Raw genomic sequence first — 21,524 nt, forward strand, 5'->3', positions numbered from 1 at the left:
TGTCGGTTTCTTATTTGGCCATGCATAAATTGGCGACATCTGGGGCAAAAGTGGCCCCCATGCTGACCCCTTTTGTCTGCTTATAATCTGGCTCTTAAAGAGGAAAAGGTTTTCTGACATCGCTAGTCGGACGCATTCAAGAATGAAATTCATCAGTGTTGAGTGGGTGTCCTCTCTCTGTTCCAGGAACATCTTAAGAGCCTTGAGGCCTTCCTGCTGAGGTATGGAGGTGTAAACAGCCTCGACATCCATAGTAACCAGTATGAGATCATCTTGTATCTCAATTCTCTCGAGTATGATGATGGTGCTGGTGGTGGCCTTAAAACCATTTGTCAATCAAATGCCATCATATCTTAACAACCAGTCAGTATATAAGGATAGAGGTTCGAGTAGAGAATCGCATGCAGAGACAATCGGTCTCCCAGGAGACCTAGTGCCGTTTTTGTGCACCTTAGGCAGGATGTAGAATGCCGGTATCCGTGGGTGCAGTTTGTTCAGAAAGATGCATTCGTCCTCGCATATCCACCCTTCTTCAGTGGCATGTTGGGTTAGACTTTTGATCTCCTGTAGATTTTTAGTGGGGTCGTGGTTAAAGATCCTATATGCTTGGTGGTCGCTGAGAAGACGTAGACACTCATTATCATAGTCCGTGACGTCCATTAAGATGATGCCACCGCCTTTAATTGCCGGCTTGATGATGGTAGATTTGTCTCCTTGCAGTGACCTTAGTGCACTTTCTTCTGTGTCGAGGGTCTCGGGGGTAGTAATTATTTCTTTTGAAGCCATCCATCACTGTTCTTGTGACGAATTTATCTACGGTCTCTATCTCGCACGGGATAGTGTGTGGAGGAGGGCAGAAGAACAAGTTACTTACCAACTGTAATGTTCTTTCGATTGGATGTTCCTCCCACGTATTCCTTATCTTATGATATTCGTATCCTGCCAGCTTTGCTGCTTCGGAAAACATTTTTCGGCAGAGGGTGCTGTGCACGAGATCGTGGCGTTGATGTCCCTCGACGGGCTTTGTATCGTGTCGACGTCACAATCAGTATAAATAGCTTGTGCCTCTCCCGTTGGCTTCAGTTCTGTTTTTTCGAGGAAATATTCGAGGAACACCCAGGCGTGCCTCATGATTGATAGACTCTTCGTGAGAGGAAAGTGTAAGAAACGTAAACTGTACTGCGGGGTAGGATGAAAGGGGCGATGAGGAGTATGTGGGAGGAACATCCAATCCAAAGAACATTACAGTTGATAAGTAACTTGTTCTTCGAATGGGTTGTATCCTCCCACGTATTCCTCATCTTCTGATAGACTCCCATAGCAGTGGTAATTTTGGAGGTGGGTGTACTAGTTATTGTTCTCATGGACGGAATGAAGTACCGCCTTGGCAAAAAAACCCTCATTGGAGGAAGAGGCATCTAAACAATAATGCTTGATGAAGGAATGCATCGATGCCCATGTTGCAGCAGAACAAATATCTGCTGCAGGGACTCCCCTCTTCAGAGCCGCAGAAGTAGCCATCCCCCTAGTGGACTGGGCCCGAGATCCATCTGGGGGATCCTTCCCCGCCAATCTGTAGCACTCAATTATATCCAGAATGATCCAACGGGATATGGTTTGTTTTGTCACTTCTAAACCCAATTTATGACCCAAATAACCTACAAAAAGTTGATCATCTTGACGTAATCTTAACATTCATGAAATCTAAAAACTGTGAGCCCTTTTAGGGTCCAGTCTATGAAACCTCTCCTCTTCTTTGCCCAAATGAGGAGGAGGATAGAATGTTGGTAGTACTATTTTTTGTGACAAATGGAAGTCAGAAACTACCTTTGGTAAGAAAGACCTTGTCCTTGTAAAACGTAGTATATGAGGGTTTACATGAGAGAGCCTGTAGTTCACTAACCCTGCGGGCTGATGTCAAGGCTACAAGAAGGACAGTCTTCAATGTTAGAAGCCTGAAGGGACAAGAATGCAGAGGCTCAAGTTAGAAACTTAAGCACTAGATTTAAATCCCAAGTTGGGACATGAAAAGGTACTGGAGGGTATACGTTAGTAAGCCCTTTCAGGAACTGAATTATCAATGGAATTTTGAAGTAAGATACCTCTTCCGAGGAGTGCTTTAAAACGGACAGCGCAGCTAGATATCCTTTAATTGTTCCCATCTGGAGCCCCAGATTGGCTAGATGCAATAGGAAAGTGAACCATTGGGGTGCCACATTGAAAAGGGTCCACATCCTTATCTTTCCACCAGTCACTGAACTTGTTCCAGCGACATCGGTACAAGGATTTTGTTGCTGGCCTTCTGGCCGAAAGCAAAATCTCCATTACGTCATCCGGAAGATCCCAATCCTTGTATCTCAACCTCTCAGAAACCATGCGTGAAGGTTGAGTGTCTTGACCTCTGGATGGAGAACGCGACCTTCCTCTTGCGAGAGAAGATCCTCTCTTTGCGGAAGACATATCGGAGGGCAGATGGACATGTCCATAAGGTCTGGGTACCATGCCCTCCTGGCCCAATCCGGGGCAATTAGGATCATGGTTTTCCTGAACTTTCTCAACCTCCTGATTACTTGACGAATCACGGGGACTGGTGGAAACGCGTACAGAAGTGGAATCTTCCAGTCCACCACGAATGCGTCTCCTAGAGCTCCTCTTGGGGGAATTCCCTGCAGCAGAAGAGTTTGCACTTCCCGTTGACACTGGTCGCGAACAGATCTACATGAGGGGTACCCCAAAGGGCGAAGATCTCCAGAATGACTTCCTGAGCTAGCTCCCACTCGTGTGAGACTATGCTCTGCCTGCTCAGACCGTCTGCCACTGTGTTCTGCTCTCCGGCTAGGTGAACTGCCAATAGAGAGATTCCTTCTCGTCTTGCCCAGAACCAGAGCTGCATTGCCTCTCTGCACAGTGGTAGTGACCCTACGCCTCCTCTCTTGTTGAGGTAGTACATGGCCACCGTGTTGTCCGTCATTATCAGAACATTCTTTCCCTGTACAGAGGGCAGGAAGGCCTTCAGCACTAGTCTGATTGCCCTCAGCTCCAATAGGTTGATGTGTAGTTTGGACTCCAATGGAGACGAACGACCGCTGATTGTCAGATCGTTGGTATGGGCTCCCCAGCCTGTGAGTGAGGCGTCCGTTACTACTGTTATCTCCGGCCATGGTTGCCAAAAAGATTCTCCCTTGAGGATTTTGTTGTTGCAAGCCCACCATAGTAGATCCTGAGCAACTGCGCTTGGGACTTGCAGAAGATCCGACATACTCCCCGATAACTGGGACCACTGAGTTCTGAGGGCCCATTGAAGGGATCTCATTCTCAATCTGGCCTCTGACACCAGAAAAATGCAGGATGCCATGAGGCCGAGCAACCTGAGAAAATCGAAGGCCGGCAGATGCTGGGCATTCTGGAACTTTGATACCATCTGCAGAATGTGTAGAGCTCTCACCTCGGGAGGTGAGGCTTTGCCTGAGGAAGTATCCAAAACTGCTCCTATAAACTGGAGCTTTTGGGATGGTATCATGTGAGACTTCTTGAAATTGAGGGAGAAGCCCAGTTTGTGAAGGAAGTGACAGGTGATCGACAGATGTTTCTGAGCTTATTCGGGAGAACGTGCTCTGATCAACCAATCGTCCAGGTAGGGGTAGACGTGAATCCCCCCTATGCTGAGACTCGCTGCCACAACCGCCATCCGTTTGGTGAAAACCCTTGGGCAGAGGTCAGCCCGAATGGCAGAACTCGAAACTGATAGTGAGAACTACCAACTGTGAACCTCAGGTACTTTCTGTGCCTAGGATGGATTGGCACATGAAAGTAAGCATCCTGAAGCTCCAATGATACCAACCAGTCTTGGAGTTGGAGAGCCTGAAGGATCTGAGAAGGGTTACGATCTTGAACTTGTCCTTCCTGAGGCACTTGTTCAAGTTTCTTAAGTCCAAGATGGGTCTCAATCCTCAGTCTATCTTTGGGATGAGAAAGTAAGGGGAGTACCAACCCTTGTTCCTCTCCGCTACAGGTACATGTTCTATTGCACCTTTCTCTAGCAGGGTTAGAAATTCCTGCAACAGGAGCCGGTCTGGAATTTTGACAGATTTGGTTCCCGGTGGATGGTCCCGAGGCCTTTTTAGGAAGGGAAGGCAGTAACCTTGAGCTACTGTCTCCAGTGCCCAAGCGTCTGAAGTAATGCCCTGCCATTCTTTCAGATGCTGAGAGATTCTGCCTCCCACCGGGGTTTTGTCGGGGAAACACTCGATTCTCGAGGAATCTTCGACAACCTGGCATCGAGTCGAGTTCTTCGAGTTTCACCCATACTGCTGGGTTTTCCCACAGTAGTTCCTGACTTCCCTGTGTCGTCTGATGGAGCGAAGGGGTCTGGCTCTTTTGAGGCTTCTTTGAGGGGGTCGAGGCCGCATTCTCAAAGAACTCCATCATCTTACTTCTAAAATCTTCCCATTTTCTTGGGGAATCCGACTTAGTCGGGCATCGTACCAATTCGGTAGATGTATCGGATGAAGAGGGAGATCTACGTCTCCTTTTAACTCTTTTTGAAGATGAAGAGCGCCTCGATCTACTACGAGATCAGGACCTCTTAGAGGGTCTATGACGATCCGATTCTTTCGAATCGCTCGATTTTTTATGTCTTTTAGACAAGGTCTTCCCACCACCAGTTTACCTTTCCTGTCACGAAGGGCCTTCTCAGTCATCGACTGACAGGAGCCACAGTCGCCGGTTCGATGGTCTGAACCTAGGCACCAGAGACAAATGCGGTGAGGATCTGTGATCAACATCTTCGAACCGCAGTCGATATACATTTTTTTAACCCCGTCTTGGGTGTAGAAGGGGTAGATGAAGACATTTTCTGATGGAAATTTCAAATTGCGCCGTTCTCGAGAGCGAAGCAATCGGAAAAACAGAACTGAAGCCAACGGGCGCGGCACAAGCTATTTGTACTGATGGTAACGTCGACGCGGTACAGAGCCTGTCGAGGGACATCAACGACACGACCTCGTGCACAGCGCCCTCTGCCGAAAAAAAAATTCCGAAGCTGGCAGGATACGAATATCATAAGATGAGGAATACGTGGGAGGACACCATCCATTCGAATGTGGATTTTGTTTTCAGGCCGGTGGTGTTCTCTCGGTCGCGTGGTCTATCTTGGACTGTGAAGGAATCTGTGGTCCGTTGTTCAGGAAGATGTACCTCGAAGTATTTCAACCAAATATTTTTCTAAAAAATCTTCTCAGTTCTAGCTATGTGTCAAAAGGTTTAGCTCTCGTTGCAGGCACAAAAGATAGGCCTTTTTCCAGGAGTCTCTGTTCTGCCAGTGTTACTAGGTGTTTGGATAAATTGAAGATGGGTATCCGGTCACTTGTCCCTGGTTTGAGTACCATTGGTGCATTTTCATCTGGGGTCCTGATGGTGCGGATCTCCTTTTCGGGCGTCCCGCTGTCTGCCCCTTTTAAAAAAAGGCTGCTGTGGAGATGGTCCCGATGTTCCTGCTAGGTTAGGGTCACTCCCGCTGCTGGAAGATGTGCCTAAGAAGGTGACTCCTACATTCCTTCTCTTATATCCTTGCCCCTGTTGTATATCTATGTAGTATGTGGGGCGAAGATATGGGTAGGTGTTTTCTTCGGTGTAGTTCTGAAGGTCTTTTTTTAACTTCTGTACCTTCCTATCAATGGTAATATTCTTGAACTTCTCAATCTCGATTTCTAGTTTCTCGAGCTTGTCTTTAGCTTCTTGTATTGTTTGGTCTTCTAAGAATTTTTTCTCTAGATCTTGTAGTTCAGCGCCCTGCTTCTTGCATTCTTGCATTCTTCGTCAATGGTGTCAATCACCAGGATCAACCAATCCCGGCTACATTTGTTGCCCACACCGCTGAGGGTTTTGGTAAATTTGGGGTTATCCGTGAAAACCCACGGTACATTTCTCATTTCTACATGATACCAGCCTTTAAATACTCTAGCATGAATTTGTCGTGCATTTCAGTTCAAATTAGTTTCTTTTTTTTCTGGTTTAAGATTTCCAACTCGTCCTTAGACAGACCCCTGGTGAGTACCCGTGAGTACCCCTTCTTCATTACAAAGGGTAGATGTTGTCTCTAGTAACTTCTTAAAATAGTCGCCGGTGTACGAGACTATATTGACCTTATCAAAACTGGTGTCAGGATATTATAGTCGAAGGTCACGTAGCCACAGGTGACTTGGTGTGTGGCTTCTTCGGGCACACACTATCATTATCAGCAGGGGCCGTGCTTATATGCAGCCACATAGTTTAACACACTCTTTGGTGCGTTTTTCCCCCTGGAGGGCACAGTAGAAGTAATCCTACATTTTATGACATCTTACCAACAGTGTCCGAGAATAAATACTGTTCTCTCTAGCACATCAGGATGACATGCACGTGTACTCTGTGTATGAAACTATCAATGTTTGTAACCAAAAATAGCACATATCTCGCCCCATGACTCACTGATGTTTGCTTCACACGGGAGTGCAATAATGTACATGTGAACATTTGTTGTTGGGATTTGCATATATAATTTTTCCTATGCATATGTACTTTATTGTCAAGCCGACCTATTTGTGTTGTCGATACCACTGGTTTATTCCCTGACACATGCATGATCGCCATGCTGGTATCCATATTTTTGTCCAATACTGTGTCCGTGCTACTTTACTGTGTCCGTGCTACTTTACTTGGTGACTTTGACATTTTGTAACATCAGCCTCGGAATGCTACATCCCCAGGCGGCCAACCAGCTTAGACACATATCGTCCTGTGCAGAATCTCTATTTTACAGCATGTTTAATTTCACCCTGCGCGACTGTGGGAGGGTTAATATTATAGAAATCAGGTTGCACCCCACGGGAGCACTGCGCGAATGAGGAAGTGAGGCAATCTCTAGATAAGCAGCTTAGAGAGAAGCGACACGCGGATCATGACCTGGCCGTTGCTATGACAACCCCCCCCAAACAACATGGTTTAATCATTTTACTATTCGGGAGTCTGTGCGTACATGCACCATAATTAGTTGTATTGACATGTAGTGCTCCACATTATGCCCGCACAAGTTTGATCATCCAGCTGCCACGTAGACAGTGACAAAATGGACTCCAGTATTTAAATGATGGTAGCCATGGTGACGGTGTCCATTTTTGCAGAGCTGTCTCGCGTCTGCCCTACTCGGATTCATTCTGCCCGAACAGGTAATCGCTCCACTACAGGACCGCTTTGCACAGTCTGATGTATAGTTAGTACACATTCCATGCACGTACTTCAGGGTTCTTTCTCCCCCATCGTTCTCTGCAGGTTCAAACAGATCGGGACCTCGCTCGGCTCATTCTGAGAGATACTGCAATGATCGCCAGCAAGCACTTCTTAGACGGCGCCATCCAGCCTTAGTCTCAGAGGCGCCCCGCATCTAAAACCAACATTCCTTTGGCACAAGGTAAAAAAAAATACTTTCTTGTAGCTACATACAGAATAAGCCGCAAAACCCAATTATAGGATATACCTGCCATATTTTAGCCTGATTCTCGCTCGCTTCTTCAGAGGCCACAAGTATATCCAACTGTGAGACCAGACTAATGCTTATGCCACGGCTACACAGGTAAGCAGCAAGCATGTAACTGGACCTGAGACATTGAATGTTCATGTGCCCGGTACTTTGAACACTGTGCACCTTGTCTCTGATGCAAGTCCTTTCTTACAGAATGGACTACTCCTCGGACCTTTAATGTCTCCCAGTGGATACCCAAGTCATTCAGGGTGACCACCCTTTTTCAATCCGTGCCGAGTTACTTTTCAGACACGGTAAGATACAATAACACATTGAATGTTAATAAATAATCAATATGACGCCCTTCCTACCTAGTCACTGATACTGCCATATCTACTCTTTCAGGCAGTGCACACACATGACACTCAGACATCCCAGTCAACTTGTTCTGATGAAGGCCCACACAAGAATGGCTCATACCATACCCCTAGCGGGGCCGAAACACTATTGTGTAGACTCCTAATTCTCAAGTTACAGTGCCCAAAAACTCACACTGTTCATGATTATCCAATATAAAGCTTTGTATTGTCTCGATGTCTTTGTTATGACCCCTGTTGCGCTTTGACGTGACAGTAGGAAATGTATTGTTTTGAGCATATGTATTGAAATCCAAGCCAAACCTTCTTGGAGTGTTTGTTACAGTATCAATTGTTGTCTGTATTTTTGTATCAAATGGGTTCCTCTGTGTTGTGCTTAAAAGGAAGACAACTATGTCTTTTTTCTTTGACTAAAAAATCATTTGTGAAATCAAGAAGTCTATCTCTCATTTTATGAAGTAGACCAGTGGGATCAAGTGGATTGGTAGGACTGACCCTGTTCACCTAGTTTTGTTTGATCATTGAGCCCTCCTGGGCAGAAGAGGGTCCCAACCAGGAGCCCTGCGGAGTGATCATTTATTTATTAATAATACATGTATATGAAATGGACAGGGTTGCTCCATTTATGTAACATGGGACATTGTTGATCTTGGATTTTTTTGGCCCATGTGTACTCTAAAAATGGAAGGGGGAGAACTTGCGTATGTGGTGTTTGGGTACCTGGCTCTGTTGCTACACTCTCACCAGAAGTTAGATGCCTAAAAAGTTGATCGGCTTCAATGGAAGCTTCTAGGTCTGTTGAGCCATGCGTTGCTGATATCACACCACACACTTAGCCGACCAATTAATGAATAAGGATTGCACTTGTTGAAGGATCCCGATCATTGGTGACTGGTACCTCATAACTGGTCACTGCTGGGAGCCATACGGCTATTTCAGGATGTGAAATGTGGGTTTTCGCTATGCATGTCTATTTGGTTTGGGGTGCTAGTTCATAGAGGTGGCATTACGATTTGAAGCTGTCCACTCCCTTTCAGAAGACGTAGGCTTTTGCATGCGTATGCACTTCCTGTATTGCTAGAAAGGAAGCATTTTTTTTTAATTATCAGCGTGACTGCCAGCCAGCATCATTCCCATTTAACAAATGAAGTGGGGCAGTTTTAACGCAGGGTGTTCTGCCGGATCTGCCTGCTATATCAATACAGCTGAGGTCAATCAATAGGAAATCGTAGAAAAGCCTGGAGTGGATTAGGTTTTTACCATCCTTTTACACGGGGCGTGTGAGCACTAGAATTTAAAAGATCATCCACAGCCATATTTGTTTTTCACTCTTCCTCACAATTCTGTTAGTAAGCAAACACCCTCCACCAGAAAAGGCAAAGGAAGTTATTGATGAGGGGCAATTGCTCCAGTTAGTGCGATAATGGTGTGGATGGATGTTTCAGGTCACACAGGAGGAGCGAGGGGCACAACCAAGCCCCCCACCATTCCCTTTTCGATCACCCTGCTGTTTTCTGCAGCATCTTAATTGTCCTAATCTCTGGGGTCAAAGTGAGTTCCAACCAAATGTCTCAGCTTCTCAAAAAAAAGTCTCTAACGTTTATACTCCTCTGCTCTGGGAGCGCTACAGTGCATCTTCTGCATTCTCTATCGCATACTCTTCGGCTCAAGTAGACAATCTAACATTTTTACACCACAGTTTCTTCTCTGGTTCTCCTTTACTTCATTACACTGTCTTTTCTTGCCTATTTGCTGTGAAGTCTTGGATGGCCTCACAGTTTCTTCATCTTAACCCATCCATCTAAAACAGGGGTTCTTTTCTTTCCTTCTCCTTCCCTTGTCTCGCCTCCTTCTGGTCTTTTTCCTCCGATGCTTCTCCCTTTCTCTCCCTCCGCTCAAAATCTTGGTTTCATTTTTGACCTCTCTTTCTTTTTCTCTACATATTAACAATACTGCTCGCTCTGCACGTTTCCATCTTTATAATCGTCGGCGTGCTCGTCCTTTTCGATCATTTCAGGTGACCAAGCTCCTTATTTATTCTCTTGTCTTTTCTCACTTAAACTATTGCTCATTGTTTTTACTAGGCCTTCCAAAGTCTCATCTTACCCCCGTAGACACTATTTTTAATTCTGCCATTCATCTTCTCTTCAAGCATCCTTTTCGTTCTTCTATTACTCCTTCCCATCGCCCTGCCTCCTTACTTTCTTTTGATCTCTATCTTGTTTTTCATTTTCTTTGCTTGGCCTACGGCCTTGCTCCTTCCTATCTCTGAGGAGGAGATTAAAAAATAAAAAGAGAACACTCTCTTCGTTCTCAATCACCATTTCTTTTGTCATTCCCAAACCACCTTGTCATTCTAGTAGACTCTGTTCTTTCACACTTCTTGCACCTAAGCATTGGAATCCTTTCCCACTCTCCCCTTAAGCACTTCCTTGTGCACCCCCTCCTCAAGAAGCATCTGCCGATCCTACCTGGCCAGTTAACTATTGCCCAATCTCCATCACCCCTTTCCTGGGTAAACTCTTGGAAAAACTGGCCATCTCCCAGCTTACTCTCCACACTGAATCTGTTGGTTGTCTCCATGATCATCAGTCTGGCTTCAGAGCTGACAGAGGCATGGAAACTGCTCTCCTGAACACCTGTGAAAATCTGTTCTCTAACCTTGATTCCAGCATTCCTTTTATCCTCATCCTCCTTGATCTTTCCTCTGCTTTCAACAGGGTCAACCATGCCACCCTGATCAATCAACTCTGTGAGAACCTGGGCATCACGGATCAGGCCCTGGAGTGGCTGACCTCCTTCCTCTTGGACCGTCCACTCCCAGGTCCAGCCTGGCCCCTTTCTCTCCACCACCTCTCTCTCTCTACCTGTGGCGTTCCCCAGGGCTCGATCATCTCATCCTGGTTTTTCAACCTCTACTTGGCCCCTTTGGCCCACCTGATCTCTACCTTCTCCTCTAACTTTCAGTGTTATGCGGATGACACTCCGCTTTCCTTCAGGCTCCCCTCAGTCTCCTCTCCTCTCGCACTCATTCCTGACCGTCTATCTGTGACTCAGAATTGGTGTGCCTCCTAAGATCTCTGCCTTAATGCCAGTAAGACTGAGATCGTTCTCATTGGGACCCCTGCGCCTGCTATCCCTCGCTCATTCTAGCCGCCCGCCTCGGACCGTCTTCCTTTGCCTTCCTGCTAGGAAAAAAACCTTGGTACCATCTTCATCTCCACTCTCTCTTTCTCTCCTTACATCTCGGATGACCTCTTGAAAGGGACTCATCATTCTCAGTTTCCCCCAGAAGCTCGCTGTCTCCAGAGCCCTGCTTCTCCTCAATCTGACTTTCTCTTCTCTCCGCCCACTGCAACTAATCCAGAACAGGACTGCAAGACTTATCCTTGGCCTCAAGCCTAGGGACCGTATCTTTCCAGTCCTGAAATCTCGCAACTGGCTCCAGGGGGCTGCAAGGATCAAGTTCAAGACTCTTTGCATCTGGCCAGGGGCCCGCACTACATCCAATGCTCTCTTCCTTCTCAAGCCAATCGCTAAGATACCGCCAACTCTCTAAGGTTAGACGCTTCTCCAGGCAGAGAGTGGGGGGTAGATCTCTCTCCTCTGCAGGTGCCTCCCTGCCCCTCTCAAACTTGAGCCGGACCACCTGAAGTTCTGGAAGCAGCTCAAAATGTTCCTCTTCTTCTCTGCTTTCTCTCTCTCCCTCCCCTGCTGACCTACCTGTCTGCTGTACCGACTGGTTGCTTGGCTACCCTCAGTCTCACTGGGTACCAGGCTTGTTCTTGATCAGTCACCCTTGCACTGCTTCTGGGCCTACCACGCACTTAGGGGCTGTAACTACAACCCTACAGCCCCTTGCTCTCCTTGCACTACCCAGAGCCTCGCTGCCCTAACTGCACTTACTCAGAGGATTTTTGCCAAGTTTTCCCCTCCCCTCTCCCTTGCACTGCCCCCACCCCCTCCATTTCCCCTAGCACGTCTTGTTCTCGCACGATCTGAATGACACAAGGCATAGTGAGATCGTTTGTCTTGTCCTCCCTCTGTCTTCTCTCCCTTGTCGTGCCTAGAAACACTTGTGAACAGGCGCATTATAAATTATCATATAATATATCTATCTGTGCCTCTTCTAACTAAAATATTTTCCGTTCCCAATTGAAAACACATCTCCTTTCTCTTTCTTCTAATCAGTGTTGATTGTTGATCGTTCTGCTTCATTTTTACTGTACCTATGTTCTAAAGAATTTTGTAAAGCGCTTTGACAAAAGCACTAAATAATTAAAATAAATACAAATAAGTACAAATGAAGCAGTGCTATATAGCAGGCGTCTACAACCTTCGACTCTCCAGCGGTTTTGGACTACAATTCCCATAATCCCTCACCACCGACTATGTGGTGAAGTGCAATGGTAGTTGTAGTCCAAAACATCTGGCAAGCCAAAGGTTGCAGACGTCTGCCCTATAGAGTAGCAGCTTCTGCTTGCAACCCTCCTTTCTAAGCGTCCTGAATCTAGGCACACACATCCTTTCTTCATCTACCTCCTTGATAAGTTAACAATGTTGTTCCTATGGAGTCCTCTTCTTCCACTCCCCGACTTCTCTCCTCTCTTTTTTTCCTTAACAGCTCTTTGGCACTCCACTACACGCTCAAAACTCCAATCAACATTCTGCCACATCGCCCTGGCTCAGAGTACGATTTCCTCTTTCTCAGCTCTTGGTTCTCCTCTACCTCAGAAATTCACTCTCAGTCTCCTATTCGCCAACTGTTATTCCAACCCCCTTGCTGGCGCACTCCTCGGTCTCTCCTTCAAGGTCTTCTGTAATCAACTAACTACACTTGTCGGCTCTGCTTCCAACCTTCTCCATACCACATTCCTCACCCCCCCATTCTCCTCTGCAAAGACCTCCAACCTCCTGCTGAACAAGTTATATTGGAGATGCGGACATAAGGACCAGGAAAGACTATCATGAATCTGCTGGCCCTTTGTGCTTTCGTTTTTTTTTATAATGCTTATTCAGATTTTCAAATAAAGCAACTTGAAACCAACAAACAAGCTTCCCCCCCACACCCTCCCCAAGGCCCCCTGTCCTACTGGAACCAGATACACTGTTTAGTCCATCCTTTAATTTCTTCTGAGATCCTAGTCAATTCCCAATATCCGTAGCCTCTGTGGACACAATGATTCCCTATAATCATCTTGTAGAACGGAGTGCACCGGCCACAGGTCCGTCCTAAACGATGCATAGTAATCCTGTATTGCATATGTGACCCACTCTAGGTCTACTAAATTCCAAATTTTGCTGATCCAGTCTTGTTCCACTGGTGGGTATTTGCGATACTGAACTTATCAGCGCTGCTGGTAATAGCACAAAAATGGAAACAAAGGCCTTCTGCAGTATTTCGGCCGTACGCTAAAGTATGAATCTTGTATTGCTAATAGGCTTTCCTTTCTAGGTGCTAAACATCTCTTTCATACTTTCATTTACAATTCCCAGAATCTTTCGATGCCCGGACAGGACCACCATATATTATTATTATTATTTATTTGTTATATAGCGCAGTACGCCTATAGGCCTCAGTGCACATACAAAACAGACAATACAAACACAAATAAACCATAATTTAAAACAGAAGCAATATAAACAAAACCCAACACAGGAATAAATAAAAGCTATTCCCAATCTACAATCAATTTCAGTTCAGAAGACATGTTTATAAAACGATTGCAATTAGCTAAAAAACTGGGAAGATTGGTGCAACCACATCCAATAATTATACAATCCATATTAGCTTAAGAGCACCATCCATCAATCGTTGTCCTCCACAAGACCTTAAGGTCAAAGTTTTATTTCTTTTTCCCCAAGATTTTATTTATTCATTTAGTACATTACATAAATAAAAAAACATAATACAATAATACAAATGTACAGAGTGATACTTATTATTTTAAAGATTGGGCTACTGTGTTGTATTTGAATAACAGAGGAAGATAGAAATTGAGGTGAACAAAAAAGCCAGAGGAAAAACAATAGAGAGCGAAAGAAACTAAAATAGAAAAGTACAATTACAAAATCAAGAGAAAGAAGCCTAGAATGTGAATAAATAACTAAGCACAAAGACCATTAAATGCACCCCAAATCCTACCATATTTATCAAGTTGATCCTTTGCGTTAAAGGATACTTTCTCTCTCCTAGACAGAAGGGACACACGCTGCAACCAATCATCAACACTGGGGGAAGTGTCTCTTTTTCCAAAATTTCAGAATTTGCTTCTTAGCTAGGAGAAGGGCTCTATATGCCCAGAATATTTTACTGTTAGACAATACTTAACGGAATTCAACCCAACAACCCAAAAAGTGGATCTCTAGGTATAGATAAATCCATAACTAGTTCCATTCTCTGAAAAACACCATGCCAGAACAATTGCATCTTGCCACACAACCACAACATATGGAGCATTGTGCCCACCTCTTTTACAGTTCCAACAAACGTCCGCGTTACACAGCTTGCACGATCTCATCTTCCATGGAGAACAGTATAGATATATAGATGACATGAGGTATTTATAACGTGCCTATACACAAGTGTTTCAAGGCGCGACGAGGCAAGGGATGGGGAACAGAGGGAAGACAGACAACGATCCTACTAGGCCAGATGTCATTCAGATCATGCAAGTGCATGGGAAGGGGGCAGGTGCAGGGGGGATGGGGGAAGGGACAGTGCAGTACATGGGATAATAGAATACATAACAATAAGTAAAGTATGATCAGCAAATAGCAAGTGCAGGGGTAAATGGTAAGTGCAAGCATCAGGTGTCAAGTGCTGGTAGAAGGCCTGTAGGGATCCAGAAAACAGTCCCCAAGTTCGGGGGTTGCCAAGAAGGCAGTGCGGGTGTGCGACTGACGGGGGAGGGGACCTGAGCCCAAGATCAGAGGGTGGCTAGGTAACCAGTGCAGTTTCAGTTTCGGCCAAGAAATCAGTAGGGGAGAGGAGGAGAAAAATCAGAAGCAAAGTGAAAGGTTTTAAGGTGCCTCCGGAACCAGAGATGGTTCTCCTAAAGTTTCAGGGGGGCAGAGAGGCTGCTCCAGCCGAAGAGAGAGATCACCACCAACTCTTTGCTTGGAGAAGCGACTGACCCTGAGGGAGTTAGAGGCGGATGAGCGAAGAGCTCAAGAAGGAAGATATTTCAGAAGAGAGAGTTGAAGGTATTTAGGCCCTAGGCCCCAGAAGGCCTTGTGGACAATGCAGAGGGTTTTGAACTTAATCCTAGCAGCCACTGGGAGCCAGTGCAGAGATTTCAGTCCTGGAGAGATACAATTCCTCAGCTTGAGGCCAAGGACAAGTCTCGCAGTCCTGTTCTGGATGAGTTGCAGAGGGCAGAGAGTAGAAGCAGGCAGATTTAGAAAGAGGCTGTTGCAATCGTCCAGCCTAGAGAGAACCAGAGGTCTGGGGGAAGTAGAGGAAAGGAATACCACCTCAGAGGAGGTGCAGCTGGTAGTGTGACTTCTTAGACACGTCAGAGATGTGAGGATAGAGGGAGAGTGTGGAGTCGAAGATGACCCCAAGGTTTTTAGCCTCACAGGTGGGAGCAGGAGGATTAATTCTTTGTTGTGTATACCTCCAGTCTAAATCCACTTTGTACTTAATTGGACCTGTACATATGCGATTCCATTTAATAAAAAAAGCACATCAAAAAGTTCCCGTAAAGCATTATAAAGACAAATCTCTGTTGCTTTCAGCTTATATTTAAAGCGCAGGAACTCAAAATCAACCATATTCTGATGGTCATGGACCTGTCCAACTCTCCAAATACCTGCTCTTTGCCATGAAGTCAATGACAAAAGTTATTTTTTTTTTAAATGTATTTTTATTTTCAATAAAACCAAACAAAATAACACACATTACAACTGTTTAGGACGTACATAATCAGCATCAAACCATCACCATTATACAGTATAATTCTCCGTCCTCCCCCCTCCCACCCCACAAACTAGAGCCGGCTCACTCATGTCATCTATGGGAGCATTATCAGGTATCGCAGTGCTTGTGCACTCATCAGAGTCCTCTGATTCGCTATTGTCTTGGTGAGGGTTTGCCATAGAGGTCACCAATTGCCGCCAGGCCAACAAGGGCCGTACTTCCTCCTCTCCCCCCCCTAGTAACCGCTTCAAACCAAACTACGGATTCCGCCTCCGCCCATCTGAGGAGGTCCGTCCACCATAGCTCCACCTTGGGTCTGTGGGCCGCCTTCCAACCCATTGCGATCCTGCGCTTGGCCAGGATGTAGGCTAAATCCTTCATTTTGCTTATGTGCTTTAAATCCCGTGGCCTGGGAAAAATCCCGAGCATGCATGGCCAGGCCTATCCCACGTCCAGCTCCACTCCCCCACCAGCCAATTTAGTTTTAATCTCGTCCCAAAATCTGTGCACCTCTGGGCAAGTCCAGAACATGTGTAGCAGCCCCGCTTCCACCTCCCCACACCTGGGGCATTTCTGCGTAGCAGAGCCTCCAAACCTTGCAATTTTCCCGGGAGTCAAATAAGCCCTGTGAGTGACATACAACTGGAGTTGTTGGAGTCTCGCATTCCGTTATACCTTTTTATGGTACCTTTGGGCTCTCTCCCATTGCCCATCTGTCATGGGTCCTCCTCCCAGTCTTGCCTCAATTGAAGCAGCTCCTTCCCTACCTTTGCTCTTAGAAGCTCGTATATTCTAGATATCTTGTGCCCGCCCTCCAAAACATCATACATCATTTCCAGGGAGGCATCAGGGTCATCCGCTAGCACCGTCTCCGGCCATCTCTCCCTTACCCGTTTCATGAGCCTAGCATAGGTTATATACTGGCCTCTATGCACCCCTGTCTCTTCTTGCAACCTCTGAAATTCCAATGCCTCCCCTTCCTGCCATATGTCCCCAAGGGTGGCCAGGCCCACCGGTTCCCAATATCTACGGACCGCTTCGAACAGTTGTGAGTCGTGCCCGCATAGTGCCACTAGCGGGGCCTGCTGAGAGAACGGCTCTATGTCACCCATCATTCTCCACATTCTGCGCCAAAACTCCCAGCCCAGCCTCAACAGCCGCCCTCTTCCCACCAGTTTGTTCTTTTGTAACCACACCACCTCATTCAAAAAGTATGGGGCAGAGTCTTCCCGCAGAAGCCTGTCTTCCGCCGAGTCTTCAGTCGACAGCCACCTGGCCACATACAGCAGCTGCCCCGCCAGGTAATAAAGCTCAAAATTTGCAGGCCTATGCCCCCCATGTCACATGGGTTCTGGAGTTTCCACAGGGCCACTCTGTTCCTGGAGTTACCCCATATGAAGGCCCTGCACACGCTATGAAGTCTCACAAATAGGCTCCTGGGAATCAAAAACGGGACATTCACAAAGAAGTGCAGGAGTCTGGGCAGGACCACCATCTTAAGCAAGGGCGCTCTCCCCATCATGGTCAGGGGCAATCTGGACCAAAACACCATGCTGTCAACCCCCTCTATTGCTTTCTCTGTATTATGTTGGTGCTCCGCCTCGATCCAGTGGTAAATATTTACTCCCAAATACCTAAATGTCTCCGTCTGCCATGGTATCGGCAGGCTAGGCAGCCTCTGTAACGGGACATTCTTGTATCTACCCAAGGGGAACAGACTAGACTTCCTAGGGTTCACCGATATGCCCGAGGGCGGATAGCGCAGATAAAGGAGCATGTCATCTGCGTACAGCGATACCAGGTGTCTACCACTTACTGTACTAATCCCCACCTCCCCGTATTGTTGCCTCAGACATATTACCAGCGGCTCTAATGCCAGAATGTATAGCATGGGCGACCAGAGGCATCCCTGTCTGGTCCCCCTGCTGAGTTGCCAAGTATCTGAGATTATGGATCCTGTTTTAACTCTCGCCACCGGGGTGCTGTATAACAACTGAACCCACCTGATATACCCAGGTCCCATTCCGTATCCCCTCAGGGCTGCTTTCAACCACGGCCATCGCACCGAGTCAAAGGCTTTGACCGCGTCTAGCGACACAATGGCCATCTCACCTGTATCTGTGATGTTCCTGCCGCGGACATATCCCATCTGGTCTGGGTGTATCAGCTTACTGATCACCCTCTTCAGCCTATTGGCCAGCACTGCTGTAAGTATTTTGCTGTCCTGATTCAGCATAGACAAGGGTCTGTAAGGCTGGCTTGCCTGGTTTTAGGAGTGGGATGATCATCGCCTCGCGAAGGGACAATGGCAGTTCCCCCTGCTCATAGGCCTCGTTGAACATAGCAAGCAGTGGCCGAAGCACCTCCTGTTTGTATGTCTTGTAAAACTCGCTAGGCAACCTGTCCGTCCTGGGTGCCTTACACGTGGGCAAATGTTGGATCGCTACCTCCAGCTCTTCCGAGGTGATAGGGGCGTCAACTTCTGCGCGTTCGAGGTCGTCCAGGGTGGGCAGCTCTATGTCCTCTAACGTGTCCAGTATGTCTTGGCTCCTATCCTCCCCTGCGTCCTCATATAAGTGTCTGTAAAACTTGAGGAACTCCTCGTTCACCCCCTCCTGGGTATTACAGATGCGACCTTCCTCATCCCTTATCTCACTGATCACTGTGCGGGGGGTCTCACTCTTATACAGCCAGGCCAGCAATCTGCCCGGCTTATGGCCCCCTGCGTGTAGCCTCGCCATGTATTTCTTGTAATTTAGTCTACATAGCCTATCCCAGAGTCCACTGCAGGTTAACTGTAGGTCTTTTATCTTATCGCTATTCTTCCGGGCGGTATCCTCATGTCGCGTGAGGCCCTCCAGCTCCCTTTCCGTTTCCTGAAGTTCCCTTTCAATGCCCCCCTGGAGCCCTTTAGATTTCGAAATGGCTACTCCACGCACCACCACCTTGAACGCCTCCCATAGTATTCCAACCGAGCGCACACTGCCCATGTTTATATCAAAATATTCCTCGATGGCTTTCCTCAAATCCTCCCAGAACCCCTCATCTTGTAATGCCTCAGTCCTAAGTATCCATGTCGGGATCCACGCTCTGGGGGGTTGGTGTCGCCACTCTACCACCAATGGCGAGTGGTCAGATAGTACCCGGGCCTTGTATTCCGCTCCCACCATTTTTCCCGCTATCTCATCCGCTACGAACACATAATCTAGCCTCGTGTGCAGGTCATGTGGTGCTGCATAGTGCGAGTATTGTCTATCCATTGGATGCAACCTTCTCCACACGTCTTCTAGGCCTAGATCTTTTAACAATGTCCCCAGTGCTTTGGCCGCCGGCTTCCCCGCTTTGTCGACTGACCTATCCATTTTGGGATTCAGGGTGCAATTAAAGTCCCCTCCCCACACCACCGCACCCCCAACCAGGGGGCTAATTTAGCTGTAAAGGGATCTAAAATAAGCCGCTGTATCATGGTTGGGGGCGTACAGATTTATGATATGCACTTCCCTGTTCTCCAGGAGTCCTGTCACCGCCACCATTCTGCTCTCTGGGTCTACCGTTGAGCTAAGCACCTGGAGCAGCACGTGCGGCGCCACCCAAGTGATAACCCCTCTAGCATACGAAGAATACGTAGCCCCCACAACATGTCCCCTCCATTTTCGCCTGACAACCTCCAACTTCTCCCTTGTGAGATGAGTCTCCTGCAGCAGGGCCACATCAATGTGCATCCTTTTTAGATACAGCATCACTGTTACATTTCAGATAGCTATTAAGGCCCCGTACATTCCAGGTCACAATTCTGAGGTTACCCGATGCCATCTACTCGGTTTGTTCCCAACCCACCTCTCCATTCAATGCTTCCCTTGATGGTTTGTTTTCCGGCTCTCCCCATTCCCCCCTCAACAGTTTCCCCCCTCCCTGCATGACAAAACATAGTTATTCTGTTTCACAGCCTGGTTCTTCCATAGACTAGAAGCTGCACACAATAGATATTTCTCATCCCGAATCTCGCTACATTCACGCCATTCCTTCACAACATGTTTTATAAAAGGTGGAGTTGTACCAACCGGCAACCTTTTATCCATGAACAAAAGAACATCTAGGGGGGTGGGCGAAATTGATTCTTTCTCAATTTTAATCCAACCTGCACTGTTAGTTTGATCAGCCGCCAACCAATGGTTTAGTGTGCTTAACATGAATGCAGCGTGGAAGCGTTTTACACCGGGATAAAAAAAGCCACCCAGATGCACTGTTTTATGAAGGACATCTTTTGGGATTCGTGCCCGGCTTCCTTCCGCCCCACACAAACTTATTCATGAACTTATTAATACCCAATAATTGATTATATTTTGGAAGAAAGGACATCTTCACTACATTAACTTTACCCCATAGGGTCGATTTTTACTTTTCCAATTTACAGCAGAGTCCATCTATTTCTGTAATTTTCAGACAGATATTGTATGCAAGCAAAGCCTCAATATCTCCATTTACGTGAATACCCAAATATTTAAGACCCGAATCAGCCAACATTTCCCTACCTCTATCAAACAACCCCCTATGACATGAAATGGAAATTGGAAAAATCAGAGTCTTTGCAACATAAACTTTATAGTTTGAGAATTTACCAAATTCCAGTAGCGTCAATAGAAGCTCTGGGTATGATCGCTCTGGTTTTGAGATTAGGAAAAGGACTTCTAACACATAGTCCCCAAACAGAATACCCATTCTATCTGCATGATTTCTAAGCATAACAGAGAGAGGCTCAATAAATAAATCAAAACAAAAGCGGGACAAAGGGCAACCCTGCCTAGTTCCTTTCAGAATCCGAAAACACACTGAATGACAGCTATGGCCGACTTTGCACCTCCATATAAGGCTCTAAAAAGTTTAAGAAATAGTGGTTCACAATTTACTTTCAGCAAAACCGGATGTAAAAAAAAAAATCAACTTACCCTATCAAAATCCTTTTCTAAATCTATACTGATTGCTGCATACGCCTCTGCAGAGTGTCTTTTTAGTGTCTTTTTAGCCTAGCTAACCTTCTAGCAGACAGCATATGTACTCCCTGACCATAAGGTACACCTGCTCCTATAATGTGCCAAATAACAGACCCTTACTACATTAACTGGTTATCACACAAACATTTGGTAAACACACTAATGTTGGACTAGCCTATTTTTGTGAACATTTCTAAGCTGAACTGCTAATTAACGTTGGACTTGCCTATTTTTGTGAACATTTTTATGCTGAACTGCTGATTAATGTTGGACTCTTACAACCTTGAACTCTAACCTCCTGCAATTTACTCCAACTTTACCTCTTAACTATGTATGGGCTACATCACATTTACTGTGTACTCCTCCTAACCACATCCTCAATCCCTAAACTCACCATAAACACTAGCACGCACCTCAAATCTCTACAACCTGCATGCAGACATCACCACATCCCAACCTGGCATACTAACTCCGGCTGCGCACAGCCTTTCTCACTAAATTGCATTCCTATGTTCACAACACCGCACACTCCCACCCTGCATAGCCTCCAGCCAAAGCACATAATGCCTTGCATCAATCCATATCTGAACTAACCAGCCCTATGGCTCGAAAACTTTGCGTGCAAACCTACGCCCAACCAACAACAGGAACCTGAGACTAGGCTCCAGATTTAGCAAAAAAAAGCCAACCCTCTCCTCTACCTTGAAAACAAAAACCCCTTGATTACAATCCTACCC

General features: G+C 46.4%; 1 protein-coding gene across 4 annotated transcripts in view; it reads right to left on the bottom strand.

The window, feature by feature from the left end:
- The window catches only part of FAM13A (family with sequence similarity 13 member A), a 2,868,510-nt gene that overhangs the window by 2,553,432 nt on the left and 293,554 nt on the right, over window positions 1-21,524 (bottom strand). The gene's annotated exons all lie outside the window — the stretch shown is intronic.

The sequence above is a fragment of the Ambystoma mexicanum genome, chromosome 6q (assembly GCF_040938575.1).
Source record: "Ambystoma mexicanum isolate Mex_15411 chromosome 6q, UKY_AmexF1_1, whole genome shotgun sequence".
In the NCBI taxonomy this organism is placed as follows: Eukaryota; Metazoa; Chordata; class Amphibia; order Caudata; family Ambystomatidae; genus Ambystoma; species Ambystoma mexicanum.